Raw genomic sequence first — 18618 nt, 5'->3', positions numbered from 1 at the left:
CGTAAAGGCGCAACCCGTAAGACCCCTACATGGCGCAACCTAAGACGCCTACATGGCGCACGTAAGTCGCGTAAAGGCGCAGCCCGTAAGACGCCTACATGACGCAACCTAAGACGCCTACATGGCGCACGTAAGACGCCTACATGGCGCAACCCAAGACGCCTACATGGCGCACGTAAGTCGCGTAAAGGCGCAACCCGTAAGACGCCTACATGGCGCAACCTAAGACGCCTACATGGCGCACGTAAGTCGCGTAAAGGCGCAGCCCGTAAGACGCCTACATGGCGCAACCTAAGACGCCTACATGGCGCACGTAAGTCGCGTAAAGGCGCAACCCGTAAGACGCCTACATGGCGCAACCCAAGACGCCTACATGGCGCACGTAAGTCGCGTAAAGGCGCAACCCGTAAGACGCCTACATGGCGCAACCTAAGACGCCTACATGGCGCACGTAAGTCGCGTAAAGGCGCAGCCCGTAAGACGCCTACATGGCGCGACCTAAGACGCCTACATGGCGCACGTAAGTCGCGTAAAGGCACAACCCGTAAGATGCCTACATGGCGCACGTAAGTCGCTTACATGGCGCAACCCAAGATGCCTACATGGCGCGATTTGAGACGCCCACGTGGCGCAATCCGGCGCACGTAACACACCTACGTAGCATGGCTGACTCGCATTTGAAAATACTTAAGAACGCAAACCATCCAAGTGACTGCGTGTTTGAAAAAGTATCCTGCTGAGATAAAAGGATGGACAAAATCATTGACACAAACAAGTGACCATCCATGCATGCCATAGAAGATAAATGTGCGAAAACATTCATAAAGATAAATGAATAACTCCTCATAAAAGAAAGGGGCAACTGCCTCAAAACCTAGAAAGCATGCGCTAAGACAAAGTGCGCTAAAGGGAAATATCCTAGTAAGCAAGCGCTAAGACAAGTGCGCTGAACGGAAAAACCTAAAAAGCACGCGCTAAAACATTTGCGCAGGAAAAATAAAGAAAGAAAACGGTCACTCGGCGGGATCGTCGCCCACAGGGTCGGCCCCGTCGAGTGGTGGGAAAAGCGAGTCGAAGAAGTCGAAGGTGACCCCCCGAGAAACATTCTCGGCAGCTGTGGCGTCCCGACACTCCACCGCCGCTGCATGCCTTGCCTCCTCGACTCCGACATCAAAGTCGTCCTGAAGGTCGGACGCAAGCTGCTCCGCCGCGGCTTTCTCCTCGGTGACCCGAGCCACCTCCTCCGCCAAGGAGTCACGCTTACGCTCCGCACGAACACGGGCAGCCTCACTCGATGTAAGCTGGCCCTGAAGAATGCCAACTTCTTCCGTGCGCGATTCCAACTGACGTCGAAGGTCCCGCGCTTCGCTCCGGAAGACCTCCGTCGATCGAGTCGCCACTTCAAGGGCTTGACGTTCCGTCGTTAGCTCCTCAGCCATCTTCGCCACCGCCGCCTGAGCGCGGTCGCACTTGCCGCGGGTAACTCCCAGTTCCACGCGAGCCTCCTGAAGCTGCTCACGGAGACTCGCAAACTCCGCCTTTGAGTGAGAACCTCGCTCGGCGTGAGCCAACTGAGACTTCGCTTGAGCAAGCTCCTCCTGAGCGCGACTCATCCGCCTGATGAGGTCGTGAAGGATCTTCTCGCCCCGGGTCGCTCGAGCAAGCACCTGAGAAGACAAAAAGACAGTTTAGCGAAAGACAGATTCATCGCAAATGAGGCAAGGGAAACTCACTCTCTGTGCATCGGAAACGCCGTGACGAAAGAACTCTACGTCACTGCTGGCCACAACGCTCTTCCACATCTTCATCGAAGATTGAGCAAGGCCCAGGGAACATTCCCCCCTAACCTCCGCGGCCTCCACGTCGACCATCGAATTCACGCGCTTAGAGTCCGAAGACGTGTCTGGCAAAGCCGAGGAGGAAGGTCGCTTCAAGGAAGCGCGAGGACCGCTCTCCGCCCGATGATCGGTATCGAGTTTCTCCCGACCATCCCGCGCAGCAATCCGACGGCGAACCGCCGCCAACGACTTCGGGTCCCGGGAAGCCTTCGCTAGACGAGCCCGAGCCCTCGCCCTAGCCGAAGAGACTGCAAAAGCGACAAAGTCAAAACCTTGAGCTAAAAACAAAAGCAAAAATACGAAACGTCAACATACCTTGAGGATCGCCGCTCGAGAGAGATGATGCGGCACTTGGGGTACCCTCGGTCCGCTGAGGAAACGGCGGGAACCACCCAGTGGAAGCCATCAGCTCAGGAGAACAAAATCGTTCAACGGCTTTCCGAGCCTCCGACATTCCCCGGATCTCCTTCACAAAGTCGAGATCATCGGCCCCCTCGTTAGCAGGAAACTCGGACAAGGGGCCGAACCGGAGCGGGGCGTCACCAAAAACCTCCGCCGAGACCCACACCCACGGTCGTCGATTGTACTTCTCTGAATCAATGATCAGCTTAGTATTCCGTCGATCGCGGGCCACAAAGAAACTGGGTTGCCCGGGCGCAGGGAAGACCGCGATGAGATTGCGAAAATCACTCACGGTCATCACCCGCTCGGTCTGGCAATGCCACTCCATATGGCACATCGCCACTATGCGGTAGAATGCCGGGCTCATCTGACATGCGTGCACCCCCAGACGGGCGAGAAGCTGCTGAACGATGGGTTGAAACGGCAGCCGCAACCCGCAGTTAAGACTCGCAACTGAAACTGCGGCAAAACCACGACGAGGCCGGAAAGGACGGTCGTCCTTTAAAGGACGGAGAAGCGCCACGGATGACGGAATGGCAAAAGCCTCCCGGAGACCGACGAATGTCCGGTAGGTAAGCGTGCTCGAAGCATCAACCCCCGAACAATCGAAGTCCTCGGGAGCAGCAAGGCCCTCCTCGGGATACCACTCCGTCCTAGCAAGCGACCTCGCCGATACCAACGCCTCCGCGTCAGGGGTCTCGGGCTGAGAATCCCCTGGCTCCACGGAAGGGTCCCCGCCCTCCGACACGACCGCGGCAGCTGCCGACGGTACCTCGGGACACTCCGACGCGAGGCCTTCGGCCCCCGGACATGTCTCTGACTCACCTCCGGGATCTTCAGACTCGGGACCAAAGTCGTCCACGCAGTCTATCTCGTCGAGAACCGACTCTAGCGGAGTCACCGCATCCGCGTCCGTAACATCTCCCGACGCGGCTTGAAAGCCCAAGTCGGACTGCGGCGCGTCGAGGCGAACTTTGTCACGGACCCCCCCGCCAACCAAGTTGATCACGAGGCGAGGGGCAGGCTCCCCGGACGCGGGACGATCAAACTCCCCGCCGGTACCGCGCCCAGTTGGCGCGCACTCTTCGAGAGGCTGAGCAGCGGGCACGGTCGCACCCAGCTCGCCTTCCTCCAACCACTGCTCTACTCCGCTTGGATTTGCTTCCACGTGCAGAGGAACTTCCCTTAATCCCGCGAAGAGATCATCCTCTGCGTGTTCAGAACCCTGAAACAAGAGAGAGAAATCAATCTCGGGACTCTCAGCTGAGAAAAGGGGAGGGACACCCATAATGCAAACGTAAAAGAAGAAAACAAGCGTAAGAAAAGAGAAAAAATAAAGTGAGGAGTAAAGGGAAGGGGGGAGGTCTATTTATAGACTTCTAGGGGGGTAGGAGTCGAAATCCTACTCCCACAAGGAGCAAAATCGGAGTAGAAACTCCAAAAAGTCGGAGTTCTCCCGCGCGAAGCGACCCAGCCCCGCGCACGGGGCGCGCCGCGCTCCAAGCCCGCGCGCCGCGCGGGTCGTGCAGCACAGACCGCGCGCCGCGCCATCCAGGGCGCGCGCCGCGCGGCCACCACCTGAAAAAAAAAAAAAAAAAAAAAAAAAAGAAAGAAAAGAAAGGAAAAAGAGAAGAGGAAAAAATTTTCCTCGGGGCCACAAGGCACGGGAAACATTTTCCTCAAACACCCAACTAGAAGAACAAAAAGTTCATCGCTGGGACGCCTCCCGAACGACGAACTTGGGGGGCTAATGTTGTCGGTCGTTTTCGGAAAACCCGAGACGCCGAGAAGGCACGTCGCTCAAAGGGCCGATGGTCAGGCCGGAGGTCCTGAAGAGCGGCAAATCTTCAAGCCCTCGCCCAAACTCCTGACTCCTCGAGTCGAGCTTCGCTCCTCGAGTCGAGCCTTGAGTGGTTCCTCGAGTCGAGCCTTTAATTGTTCCTCGAGTCAAGCCTCGAGTCATTTTCGAGTCGAGCCTCGAGTCATCCTCGAGTCACTCCTCGAATCAAGTCGCTAGTCGCTCTCGCCGGGCCGAGCCTCGCTACTCGAATCGAGTCACTCTCATCAAGTAGAAAGCTTCATATTTCACGTGAGAAGAATGACATTCAAAGGCCCGCAAGAACCCGGCCAAGACGAGCTGTTCATCACGCACACAGCGCGCCACGCCGGCCGGCCGTGCAGCAGATGGCGCGCCGCGCCATGCAGGCGCGCGCCGCGCGCTCCATGCGCCGCGCGACCTGCGCCGCGCCTGATGACCCTCGCGCCGCGCCCGGTGACACGCGCGCCGCGCCCCTTGCGCCGCGCGCCGCGCGCCGCGCGTGCCGTGCGCCTCCACTTGATGGCATGCGCGATCTTAGTCCCACATGGACAAAAAAGGGACCTTCTAAGGCTCCCAAACACCTATAAATACCCTCTCCCATTAAGGGGAAATCCATCCCAAGATATCCAAGAATATCCAATAATTCTCTTCATCTCTTATCGACACGCTCGATTTCTCTGCTTCTCTGGATGCCATATTTGGCCTGAAGCAGATTCTCTTCTCTCTCCCTCATTCTCAAAGGTCCCGAAGCACTCACGGGAACTTCCCGGACGTCGCTCCCTTTGACCGAACGTTCTCCGGTGATCAAGCACGCCCCTAGGGTTCTCAACTAGAGCTACCCTTGCGCGTCTAACACGCTAGACGCGTACGCGATCTCCGAAGTTCTGAGACGCTGCCGAGGACTCCTCGCGCCCCGTTTCCTTCGTCGAGCACGCCTCTTCGCCAAGGCTCCACGCCTCATACTGCGTCACACACGCTTGAACTACGTTCTGACCTGATCCCGCGCACGGGTACGTAGGCAGCCGACAACCAAGGCACGGTCACTCATCCTCCTCACCCCCTACCTCTCCCGAGAGGCGGGTTGATCGGAGAGAACCCTAGCTCGAGACTATCGAGTTCACACTCTTGGCCCGGGTGCGATCACTTGGTCCGGCCTTGGATCGAACCGCCCGAGGTTTTAAATAGTTGTTCATTTTCGTGCGACAACACCTCTTATGTCTCGAAGTCACTACGTATGAATTGCATCGTTCTTACCTTAATCCTGAAATGAGACATGCCATTTCACAGCTTACGTATTCTCATTTGAGAAAGTCAGAGTTCGGACTCACTATGTGATTCCGAACAAGCCCTATTGGTGAAATACTAAGTTGTGAGAATGTCATGAGTAACTTTGTGAAGTTCTCATAGATATGGGATTCATGTACAAGATTGCTGGAATGCAATGTATATCACCTCATGCTTTGTTCCTTGGAGTGTGAATAAATGAACTGGACAGTGTCCAAATTGAGTCTTGACTCTTTTGGATGAAACAATGTGACTTGTTAGCTCCTCGTCAATACATTGTTTCTAACTTATTCACTAGCGACAAAGGAGTTGAGGAAATAACAGCTAGAAGGGTAAACTGGTAATTTCGTAAATCCCGACTAGCTGATGATATTCATGAAGGGTAAACATAGATAATATTCAGTGGATCTGCTCATCATAATTTGGTTGAATTCTTGAGTAGAAAATAAATTCATTTGAACCGAGAGATTTTCAGTGTCAACTCTTTAGTGGAGCCAGTTTGACATTAAGCTAAACTTGGAAAAGGTTTGTGAACTTTTGAGTCCAAGTGTTTAGCTCAAGCTTTGTTCATTTGGATCCATGAGGTCACTATCACGAATCACATCAAGTAGGAATAGTTAAACTAGGATCTAAGTCAAAACAAGAATGAGACAGTTTTACGAAAATTGTCAAAAGGGTATTTTTGTCTTTTTGGACATAGGACGAAATGAATGTTAATAAAAATTTTTTTGACATTGTCATATGATGACAAATGAAATAAATATTACTCAGTCATATTAGTGTAATTGGGCCTTTAGGATTAATTTCATTTCATAGAATTTTACTTGAAAATTCTTAATGGGCTTTTCTTATGTTGTCATGAACAAATGAAGAAACATCTAGAAGGTCCTTCTAGAAGCCTTATTTTCGTCCAACCCAAGGAAAAGAGATGCTAAATTTCGTGCATGCCATGGTGTGAAAGAGAGATTATTTTGTGCATTAATGTATGAAGACACTTGCCAAAAGAAAATGAGGAAACAAATTTGCTTCTAGAAGCAAGTGTATTTTCGGCCAAGAGAGAGCAAATTAAATGAGGAAACAAATCCAAGGCCTTAATTGGCTCATGTTGGACGTCCACATAGGTGAGAAAAGAGAAAAGGAAACTACCTTTTGAAGGTAATCCCTCCCCTATAAATAGAGGCCGCATTCTCATTGTTTCATTCATCCCAAGTTCTAGAGATTTGAGAGCTTCTCTCTCTAGATTGGCCGATCCTTTCTCTCTCTCTCTCTATTCAATTTCGTTTTATTGTTTTGGAACCTAGGTCCTCATTTGACCTAGTGTTTAGCTCTTCGACTTCAAAAGTGCCCACACACTAATTCCTTTTTTATCTTGAGTGATTTAGTGATAGAAACTTTCGTGGTTACTCGAGTTAGCGAGGAAAGGAAGAGAGACGTGCAACGAGGGAGACGAACGTTTTCAACCTTCCGAAGGCTCATCAACGTTCAAGCTTCTAAAGAGGTTAGTAAATTTATTATGTGTTGTCGGTCGTTTTCGGAAAACCCGAGACGCCAAGAAGGCACGTCGCTCAAAGGGCCGATGGTCAGGCCGGAGGTCCTGAAGAGCGGCAAGTCTTCAAGCCCTCGCCCAAACTCTTGACTCCTCGAGTCGAGCTTCGCTCCTCGAGTCGAGCCTTGAGTCATTCTCCTCGAGTCGAGCTTCGCTCCTCGAGTCGAGCCTTGAGTCGATTCTCGAGTCGAGCCTCGAGTCGTTCTCGAGTCGCTCCTCGAGTCAAGCCACTAGTCACTCTCGTCGAGTCGAGCCTTGCTCCTCGAGTCGAGTCACTCTCGTCAAGTGGAAACCTTCATGTTTCACGTGGGAAGAATGGTATTCGAAGGCCCGCAAGAGCCCGGCAAGACGAGCCGTTCACCGCGCGCACAGCGCGCTGCGCCGGCCAGCCGTGCAGCAGGCAGCGCGCCGCGCCAGGCAGGCGCGCGCCGCGCCAGGACATGCTCGCGCCGCGCGCTCTACGCGCAGCGCCCGGTGACCTGCGCGCCGCGCGTCGCGCGCACCGTGCGCCTCCACTTGATGGTACGCGCGATCCTAGTCCCACATGGACGAAAAAGGGGCCTTCTAAGGCCCCCAAACACCTATATAAACCCCCTCCCATTGAGGGGAAAGCCATCCAACAATATCCCATTGAATCCTATTCAATTTGATAAATTATCTTCATCTCCTATCGACACGCTCGATTTCTTGCTCTTCTCTGCTTCTCTGGATGCCATATTTGGCCTGAAGCAGACTCTCTTCTCTATCCCCCGTTCTCAAAGGTTCCGAAGCAGTCACGGGGACTTCCCGGACGTCGCTCCCTTTGACCGAACGTTCTCCGGTGCTCAAGCACGCCCCTAGGGTTCTCGACTAAAGTTCCCCTCGCGCGTCTAACACGCTAGACGCGTACGCGATCTCCGAAGTTCTGAGACGCTGCCCCGTCTCCTTCGTCGAGTACTCCTCTCCACCAAGGCTCCGCGCCTCATACTGCGTCCTACACGCTTGAACTACGTTCTGACCTGATCCCACGCACGGGTACGTAGGCAGCCGACAGCCAAGGCACGGTCACTCCTCCTCCTCACCCCCTACCTCTCCCGAGAGGCGGGTTGATCGGAGAAAACCCTAGCTCGAGACTATCGAGTTCACACTCTTGGCCCGAGTGCGATCACTTAGTTCGGCCTTGGATCGAACCGCCCGAGGTTTTAAATAGTTGTTCATTTTCGTGCAACAACATTTTGGCGCTAGAAGGAGGGGACTTCCCGACCTATTCAGCCCGAAATCCCTTCTGTTCATCTTCTTCTTTTCTTCTGCGAACTCAACCTTCTCGAACTTGAGAAACGATGAGTAGCCAACCACCCGTGTGTTCTGAGGGCGTGAACAACCCCGAAAACGTCACCAGGATCAAGAAATACTTCTTGCGCTCCCGAGCGCATGGTGACGAAGAGTCGCTCCACGAAGAGAGCTCGACCCGCTCACCATCTCCATCTCCTGATAGCAGGGACAACCGCATCGTGGAATTAGAGGAGAGTATCCGCCGACTGAAGGCGAGGAACGCAAGGTACCACAGCCGACTAGCTGCGAAGCAACCTATGCTGGACACGACGATCTCCAACGGGGATCCTGAGAACCTCAACGAGGAAAGCCGCGACCCTGATTACGAGGGAACTGGTGATTCGGAGGATATCGAGACTTCTCTCACGAAGGACGGGGGACTCCCCGCCGTGTTTGAAGCCGGTCCGTCGAATCCCTTACCCCGAACAGGCGATGCGCCGGCAGCTTCTCAAGAGGGGAATTCCCGACGTTCAGCTCTCGACCGACTAGGTCCGAGGGAGAATGTTGCGGAAAGTCAGGGCGCGCGGAGAGCGCACCGCCGCACGCAAAGCCGGCGCCTCCGTACGGCCAGCCCTGACCTTAGGGACCACCTCACTTCTCAACGCATTGGGCGTGGCAATGATCTGAGAGAGCGACTAAGCTCTAGACCCAATATCCCGCTGGCAGCCATGTGCCAAGCTTTTAGTTTGACTCTCGCCGGACCCGGTTTTGAGTGGTTCAAAAACTTAAGGCCAGGAAGCATCCACTCATTCAAAGACCTGAAGGACATGTTCCTAGCACGGTTCGCTACATCTATGGTCCAGAAGAAGACCAAGATGTACCTGTGGTCAATCAGGCAAGAGAGTGGCGAGTCTCTTAGACGATACCTCGCCCGATTCACTGAAGAGTCAAACAAGGTCGACCGCTTTGACGATAGTGACGCAATTGCCGCTATCATAGAAGGCTTGCGCACAAGTGAATTCCTCAAGTCTGTCGTCGGCCGTGTCCCTTCTACCATGGCCGAGTTAATGACTCGAGCTAAGACCTTCATGGGAGTCGAAGATTACCTCGACGGCCGGAAGAGCACTAATCAAAGCTCTCGCCATCGAGAAGAACCTAGCCGCGAGCAGAACGAACCTCGTAAAAGGCGAAACAAGGGGAACCAGGTTCCTAGAAACCAACCCCATGTACCTCATAAACCGCGACTTGCGGAAAACTTCAAAGGGTACTCGTCATTCACGCCGCTGAACACAGCGCCGGAAAGGATCTTGGCTCTGGCACGTGACAATTTCACGCCCCCGGCTCCAATGAAGAAGGATCCCGCAACTCGCGATCGATCCAGGTATTGTGAGTTCCATCGGGAATACGGTCATTTGACCTCGGAATGCTACAACCTCAAAAGGAAAATCGAGGCTTTGATCCAACGGGGTGAGCTTAAAGAGTTTGTGTTACGCATGATTAGCGCTGCGGGCCCCACCACGAACAGACAGCAGTCTGGTCAGGGAGGAGGGACAGCCGCTTCTGCCGCTTCTGCCAATGCCAACCCACAACTCCATGTGGTAACCACCATATTGGGAGGTCCACAAGATGGAGATTTAGCCCGACAACGGAAGAAATTCCTTATGGGCGTGTCTCAGGAAGACGCTGCTATGCACGTCAACTTCACATATGAAGAACCTCCGTCCGTGCCTCACGAGACGATGTATTTCACCAATGAAGAGGCCAAGCGAGTTGTGCATCCGCACAATGACGCGATCGTGCTCAAAGCCCAAGTGGCCAATAACTTGGTGAAAAGGGTTCTCGTCGACAACGGCAGCGCTACCGACATAATTTTCAAGTCCACCCTAGAGCGCATGAAGCTCGGGGGGCTGTGCCCGACTCCGACCCAAACGCCATTGTTTGGGTTCACTGGGGAAAAGGTTATGACCGAGGGCATTATCGACCTGCCGGTCACCTTTGGGACCCCTGGAGGAATCGAGGCCGTTCACATTGTCCCATTCCTAGTGGTCGATCAGGAGTCGCCTTATAACTTAATCATCGGGCGACCCACGTTGAACCGGCTAAGGGCAATCACTTACACGTATCACCTACTGGTGAAGTTCCCCATCAAAGGGGGAATTGGCATTATGGCTGGAGACCAATCCCAAGCCAGAATATGCTACGTGCAAGGAGTTGATGGCAAATCCGCGGGAAAAGCGGTCAACACAATCTTCCAACTGGAAGACGATTACCCATGCAACCCAAGGGAGGCAAGGAAGTTCGGAGAACTTGACCCCCGTGATGAAATCGAAAGACTCAAGGTGGAAACTTCCGATGATCTTGTGCCAATCGTCCTGGACGAATCTAAGCCTGATCAAGTTGTAAAAATCGGCACCCGACTTCCACTCGCCATCAAAACTCAGCTTACTGCCTTCCTTAGGGAGTTCAAGGATGATTTTGCATGGACTCATGCGGACATGCCCGGAATCGATCCCGAGGTAATAGTGCACCGATTGAACGACGACCCAAAGGTTGCCGAAAAAGTGCAGGCTAGATGAATGTTCAACCCAGAACGATACCTGGCCATAAATGAAGAGGTCGAGAAACTCCTCACCGCAAACTTCATTCGGGAGGCTAAGTACCCCAAATGGGTCGCCAACGTGGTAATGGTAAAAAAGCCCAACGGGAAGTGGTGAATTTGTATAGACTACAAAGATCTTAACAAAGCCTGCCCTAAGGACTGCTTTCCACTCCCGCGCATCGAACAACTGGTGGACGCCACGGCCGGCCATGAACTTCTAAGCTTCATGGACGCCTATTCGGGCTACGACCAAATTCGAATGCACGAGCCCGATCAAATTAAGATGACCTTTGTCACCGATCGAGGTCTCTACTGTTACAAGGTCATGCCTTTCAGCCTTAAGAACGCGGGAGCAACGTACCAACGCTTGGTAAATCGGATCTTCGCCGATCAAATCGGCAAGACGATGGAAGTGTACGTGGACGACATGCTCGTTAAAAACCTACTGGTAACCAATCACGTGCACGACCTAAGGGAGATGTTAACAATCCTCCGCAGATATAAAATGAAGCTCAACCCCAACAAGTGCGTATTCGGGGTTGAATCCGGGAAGTTCCTCGGTTACATCGTCAGCCGACGAGGCATAGAGGCGAACCCGGAAAAAATCAAGGCACTCCTTGAAATGAAGTCGCCAAGGCGAGTCAAAGAGGTACAAAGCCTGACCGGTCGGATTGCCGCTCTAACACGCTTCGTGTCTAAAGCCACCGACAAGTGTCAACCGTTCTTCAAAGCTCTGAAGAAGACAGACGGCTTTGAGTGGACGGACGAATGCGAAAGTGCCTTCCAAGAAATGAAGGCTTACTTTGGGTCCCCACCATTCCTCTCTAAACCGAGAGAGGGCGAGACGCTATACGTATATCTCACCGTCTTTGAAAAAGTTGTAAGTGCCGTCCTTGTCCGCGAAGAAAATGTTGTCGCACGAAAATGAACAACTATTTAAAACCTCGGGCGGTTCGATCCAAGGCCGGACCAAGTGATCGCACCCGGGCCAAGAATGGGAACTCGATAGTCTCAAGCTAGGGTTTTCTCCGATCAACCCGGCTCTCGGGAGAGGTAGGGGGTGAGGAGGAAGAGTGACCGTACCTTGGTTGTCGGCTGCCTACGTACCCGTGCGTGGGATCAGGTCAGAACGTAGTTCATGCGTGTAGGACGCAGTATGAGGTGCGGGGCCTTAGTGGAGAGGTGTGCTCGACGAAGGAGACGGGGCGCGAGGAGTCCTCGGCAGCGTCTCAGAACTTCGGAGATCGCATACGCGTCTAGCGTGTTAGACGCGCGAGGGGAACTCTAGTCGAGAACCCTAGGGGCGTGCTTGAGCACCGGAGAACGTTTGGTTAAAGGGAGCGACGTCCGGGAACTCCCCGTGAGTGCTTTGGAACCTTTGAGAACGAGGGAGGGAGAAGAGAGTCTGCTTCAGGCCGAATATGGCATCCAGAGAAGCAGAGGCGAGTAAGAAATCGAGCGTGTCGATAGGAGATGAAGAGAATTTTTGTGTATTGAATAGGATTCAATGGGATGGCTTTCCCCTCAATGGGAGGGGGTTTATATAGGTGTTTGGGAGCCTTAGAAGGTCCCTTTTTCGTCCATGTGGGACTAGGAACGCGCATGCCATCAAGTGGAGGCGCACGGCGCGCGCGGCGCACAACGCGCGGCGCGCGGCGCGCGGGTCACCGGGCGCGGCGCAGGTCGCGCGGCGCGCCGTCTGCTGCACGGCCGGCCGGCGTAGCGTGTTGTGTGCGCGATGAACGGCTCCTCTTGCCGGGTTCTTGCGGGCCTTCGAATATCATTCTTTCCACGTGAAATATGAAGATTTTCACTTGATGAGAGTGACTCGGTTCGAGGAGCAAGGCTCAACTCGACGAGAGCGACTAGCGACTTGACTCGAGGAGTGACTCGAGAATGACTCGAGGCTCGACTCGAGGAGTGAAGCTCGACTCGAGGAGATTGACTCAAGGCTCGACTCGAGGAGCGAAGCTCGATTCGAGAAGTCAAGAGTTTGGGCGGGGGCTTGAAGATTTGCCGCTCCTCAGAACCTCTGGCCTGACCATCGGCCCTTTGAGCGACGTGCCTTCTTGGCGTCTCGGGTTTTCCGAAAAGGACCGACAACATTAGCCCCCCAAGTTCGTCGCTCGGGAGGCGTCCCAGCGATGAACTTTTTATTCTTCTAGTTGGGTGTTTGAGGAAAATATTTCCCGTGTCTTGTGACCCCGAGGAAAAGTCTTTTCCTCTTCTTTTTTCTTCTTTCTTTTTTTTTTTTTTGAGGGCCGCGCGGCGCGCGCCCTGGACGGCGCGGCACGCGGTCTGTGTTGCACGGCGCGCGGGCTTGGCGCGCGGCGCGCCCCGTGCGCGGGGCTGGTTCGTCTCGCGCGGGAGAACACCGACTTTTTGGAGTTTTTACTCCGATTTGGCTCCTTGTGGGAGTAGGATTTTGACTACTACCCCCTTAGAAGTCTATAAATAGACCTCCCCCCTTCCCTTTATTCCTCACTTTATTTTTTCTCTTTTCTCTACGCTTGTTTTCTTTTTTTACGCTTGCATTATGGGTGTCCCTCCCCTTTTCTCAGCTGAGAGTCCCGAGATTGATTTCTCTATCTTGTTTCAGGGTTCTGAACACGCAGGGGATGATCTCTACGCGGGATTAAGGGAAGTTCCTCTGCACGTGGAAGAAAATCCAAGCGGAGTAGAGCAGTGGCTGGAGGAAGGCGAGCTGGGTGCGACCGCGCCCGCTGCTCAGCCTCTTGAAGAGTGCACGCCAACTGGGCGCAATACACGTGGGGAGTTTGATCATCCCGCGTCCGGGGATCCTGCCCCTCGCCTCGTGATCAACTTAGTTGGCGAGGGGGTTCGCGACAAAGTCCGCCTCGACGTGCCGCAGTCCGACTTGGACTTTCAAGGCGTGCCGGGAGATGTTACGGACGCGGATGCGGTGACTCCGCTAGAGTCGGTTCTCGACGAGATAGACTGCATGGACGACTTTGGTCCCGAGTCTGAAGATCCCGGAGGTGAGTCAGAGACATGTCCGGAGGCCGAAGGCCTCGCATCGGAGCGTCCCGAGGTACCGTCGGCAGCTGCCGCGGTCGTGTCGGAGGGCAGGGACCCTTCCGTGGAGCCAGGGGGTTCTCAGCCCGAGACCCCTGACGCAGAGGCGTTAGTATCGGCGAGGTCGCTTGCTAGGACGGAGTGGTATCCCGAGGAGGGCCTCGCTGCTCCCGAGGACTTCGATTGTTCGAGGGTCGATGCTTTGAGCTCGCTCACCTACCGGACATTCGTTGGTCTCCGGGAGGCATTCGCCATTCCGTCGTCGTGGCGCTTCTCCGTCCTTTACAGGACGACCGTCCTTTCCGGCCTCGTCGTGGATTTGCCACAGTTTCGGTTGCAAGTCTCAACTGCGGGTTACGGCTGCCGTTTCAACCCATCGTTCAGCAGCTTCTCGCCCGTCTGGGGGTGCACGCATGTCAGATGAGCCCGGCATTCTACCGTATAGTGGCGATGTGCCACATGGAGTGGCATTGCCAGGCTGAGCGGGTAATGACCGTGAGTGATTTTCGCAACCTCATCGCGGTCTTCCCTGCGCCCGGGCAACCCAGTTTGTTTGTGGCCCACGATCGCCGGAATACTAAGCTGATCGTCGATTCAGAGAAGTATAATCGACGACCATGGGTGTGGGTCTCGGCGGAGGCTTTTGGCGACGCGCCACTCCGGTTCGGCCCCTTGGCCGAGTTTTCTGCTAACGTAGGGGCCGATGACCTCGACTTTGTGAAGGAGATCCGGGGAATGTCGGAGGCTCGGAAAGCCGTCGAACGATTTCGTTCCCCTGAGCTGATGGCCTCTACCGGGTGGTTCCCGCCATTTCCACCTAGCCAGCGGACCGAGAGTGCCCCCAGTGCCGCTTCATCTCTCTCGAGTGGCGATCCGCAAGGTATGTCGATGTTTCACACTTCTTGCTTCTTGTTTTTAGCTTAGGTTTTTGACTTTTGTTGCTTTTGTAGTCTCTTCGGCTAGGGCAAGGGCTCGAGCGCGCCTAGCGAAGGCTTCTCGGGACCCGAAGTCGTTGGCGGCGGTCCGTTGCCGGATTGCCGCTCGGAACGGTCGGGAGAAACCCGATACCGATCATCGGACGGGGAGTGGTCCTCGCGCTTCTTTGAAGCGACCCTCCTCCTCGGCTTTACCCGACACGTCTTCGGACTCCAAGCGCGTAAACTCGATGGTTGACGTGGAGGCTGCAGAGGTTAGGGGGGAATGTTCCCTGGGCCTCGCTCAATCTTCGATGAAGATGTGGAAGAGCGTCGTGGCCAGCAGCGACGTGGAGTTCTTTCGTCACGGCGTTTCCGATGCACAGAGAGTAAGTTTCGCTTGCCTCGTTTGTGATGAACCTTTCTTTTGCTAAATTATCTTTTTGCCTTCTCAAGTGCTCGCTCGAGCGACCCGGGGCGAGAAGATCCTTCACGATCTCATCAGGCGGATGAGCCGTATTGTCGCTGATTTTTGGACAACGATTTAGGAGCCCAGAGTGGTTAGACCCAAGGCCGGACCAAGTGGTCTCACTCCGGCTCGAGCGTGTCGGACTTGGTGTCCCAAGTCGTCCCTTAGCTGTGGGTGAAGCTCACCTTGTCTCGATACCTGAAAAGCAAGAAAGAGATTGTGAACTACAAAGGGGAAACAGGGGAGGTCCCCTGTTTACCTCTCTGACGCTCAACATTAGTGGGATTGAGGTGGAGTATAGAGGTTTTAGGGGTGTTTAGAGGCCGAGACTTGAGAGAACGAGCGAGGTACGAGTTCGACAGCGTTTCAGTACTCAAGAATGGATCCCTGGACCAAGGGGGGTGCCTTGGTATTTATAGGCAGCCAAGGGGTGGTTTGAAGACCCCTTGGCCGAGTGAACAAGTTTGGGTCGGCCAATGGCCGAGGGAATGCTCTAGAGCCGGCAATTGGCCGAGGCAAGACTCTAGAGCCGGCCATTGGCCGAGGCAAGACTCTAGAGCCAGCCAATGGCCGAGGCAAGACTCTAGAGCCGGCCAATGGCCGAGGCAAGACTCTAGAGCCGGCCAATGGCCGAGGCAAGGCTCTAGAGCCGGCCATTGGCCGAGGCAATGCTCTAGAGCCGGCCATTGGCCGAGGCAAGACTCTAGAGCCGGCCAATGGCCTAGGCAAGGCTCTAGAGCCGGCCATTGGCCGAGGCAAGACTCTAGAGCCGGCCATTGGCCGAGGCAATGCTCTAGAGCCGGCCATTGGCCGAGGCAAGACTCTAGAGCTGGCCAATGGCCGAGGGAAGGCTCTAGAGCCGGCCATTGGCCGAGGCAAGGCTCTAGAGCCGACCAATGGCCGAGGCAAGGCTCTAGAGCCAGCCGATGGCCGAGGCAAGGCTCTAGAGCCGGCCATTCGCCGAGGCAAGCCTTGGGCCGGCCAATGGCCGAGGCAAGCCTTGGGCCGGCCATTGGCCGAGGCAAGCCTTGGGCCGGCCAATGGCCGAGGCAAACCTTGGGCCGGCTGCATGGGCATTTGACTTGGCTCTTGGTTTGGGCCGGCCCCTGGTTGGGTCAGGGCCTCGCCGTTCAAGACCTCGTATCGGCCACGAGGGTCGAGGAAGTGCCTTTGTCCTTGTCCGCCCTGGACGGGCCGACAACATTAGCCCCCCGAGTTTCCGATCGAGCGTAGATCGAGTGGAAACTCAAAATCTATGCTTTTATACGGATGTGGGACGAACGCTCTCGGGTTTGCGTCATAAGGAATGGCCTTCGCGCGTCGCGAGGGACGGCCTATTGTTTCGGGTTGATTGTGGGCGGCTTATTTTCTCGATCTACTAGTGAGGGCGTGATCGATTAGCACGGCCTTATTGTGTTGTGCGCGTCTTGTTTTCTCGACTTGCCAATGAAGGCATAATCGATTTGCACGTCTTTTTTGTATTGTGCGCGTCTTATGTTCACGATTTGCCACCGAAGGCATAATCGATTGGCACGTCTTTGTTGTATGGACGCAGACGTTGAACCCATTTGTAACTCGTTGCCTATCGGCCCACGAGCTGGGCGGCGAGCGCGATGCCACATTTGTGTGGCGAGGTTCCCCGTGGACGCTGGCTGGACCAGATACGCCCTGCGGACGCAGACCTTGAACCCATTTGTAACTCGTTGCCTATCGGCCGACGAGTTGGGCGGCGAGCGCGATGCCACATTTGTGTGGCGAGGTTTCCCGTGGACGCTGGCTAGACCAGATACGCCCTGCGGACGCAGACCTTGAACCCATTTGTAACTCGTTGCCTATCGGCCGACGAGCTGGGCGGCGAGCGCGATGCCACATTTGTGTGGCGAGGTTTCCCGTTGACGCTGGCTAGACCAGATACGCCCTGCGGACGCAGACCTTGAACCCATTTGTAACTCATTGCCTATCGGCCGACGAGCTGGGCGGCGAGCGGGATGCCACTTTTGTGTGGCGAGGTTTCCCGTGGACGCTGGCTAGACCAGATACGCCCTGCGGACGCAGACCTTGAACCCATTTGTAACTCATTGCCTATCGGCCGACGAGCTGGGCGGCGAGCGCGATGCCACATTTGTGTGGCGAGGTTTCCCGTGGACGCTGGCTAGACCAGATACGCCCTGCGGACGCAGACCTTGAACCCATTTGTAACTCGTTGCCTATCGGCCGACGAGCTGGGCGGCGAGCGCGATGCCACATTTGTGTGGCAAGGTTTCCCGTGGACGCTGGCTAGACCAGATACGCCCTGCGGACGTAGACCTTGAACCCATTTGTAACTCGTTGCCTATCGGCCGACGAGCTAGGCGGCGGGCGCGATGCCACTTTTGTGTGGCGAGGTTTCCCGTGGACGCTGGCTAGACCAGATACGCCCTGCGGACGTAGACCGTGAACTCATTTGTAACTCGTTGCCTATCGGCCGACGAGCTGGGCGGCGATCGCGATGCCACATTTGTGTGGCGAGGTTTCCCGTGGACGCTGGCTAGACCAGATACGCCCTGCGGACGCAGACCTTGAACCCATTTGTAACATGTTGCCTATCGGCCGACGAGCTGGGCGGCGAGCGCGATGCCACTTTTGTGTGGCGAGGTTTCCCGTGGACGCTGGCTAGACCAGATACGCCCTGCGGACGCACACCTTGAACCCATTTGTAACTCGTTGCCTATCGGCCGACGAGCTGGGCGGCGAGCGCGATGCCACATTTGTGTGGCGAGGTTTCCCGTGGACGCTGGCTAGACCAGATACGCCCTGCGGACGCAGACCTTGAACCCATTTGTAACTCGTTGCCTTTCGGCCCATTAGCTGGGCGGCGAGCGCGATGCCACATTTGTGTGGCGAGGTTTCCCGTGGACGCTGGCTAGACCAGATACGCCCAGCGGACGCAAACCTTGAACCCCTTTGTAACTCGTTGCCTTTCGGCTCACGAGCTGGGCGGCGAGTGCGAACTCAAGACTCAACTCGAGGGCTCATGTAGAACCTGCACGAGGAATAGTTAGTTGACTTGTGGACTTGGGACTCAACTCGAGGACTCGTGTAAAGCCCAGAAGAGGAGTGGTTAGTTGGCTTGTGGACTCGAGACTCAACTCGAGGGCTCTCGTAGAGCCTGCACGAGGAGTGGTTAGCGAAGAGTCGTCGCGAGGAGTATCGGTCGACTCGCGGAGTCGGAGTTCGACTCGATGAATTAACTCATCTCGAGGAGACATCGTAGAGACTGCACGAGGAGTACCAATCGACTCGTGGACTCGAACTCGACTCGAGGACTCACGTAGAGCCTGCACGAGGAGTTTCGTGAAGAATTAGTACGAGGACTATCGGTCGACTCGTGGGTTCGAACTCGACTCGAGGAATGAACTCATCTCGAGGAGACATCGTAGAGGCTGCACGAGGAGTACCAATCGACTCGTGGACTCGAACT

Source organism: Urtica dioica, chromosome 7, assembly GCF_054948205.1.
Source record: "Urtica dioica subsp. dioica isolate 48M chromosome 7, U.dioica_male_clone48M_v1_H2, whole genome shotgun sequence".
Taxonomy (NCBI): domain Eukaryota; kingdom Viridiplantae; phylum Streptophyta; class Magnoliopsida; order Rosales; family Urticaceae; genus Urtica; species Urtica dioica.
The sequence above is the reverse complement of the archived record's forward strand: the minus strand, read 5'-3'. Positions refer to the sequence as shown.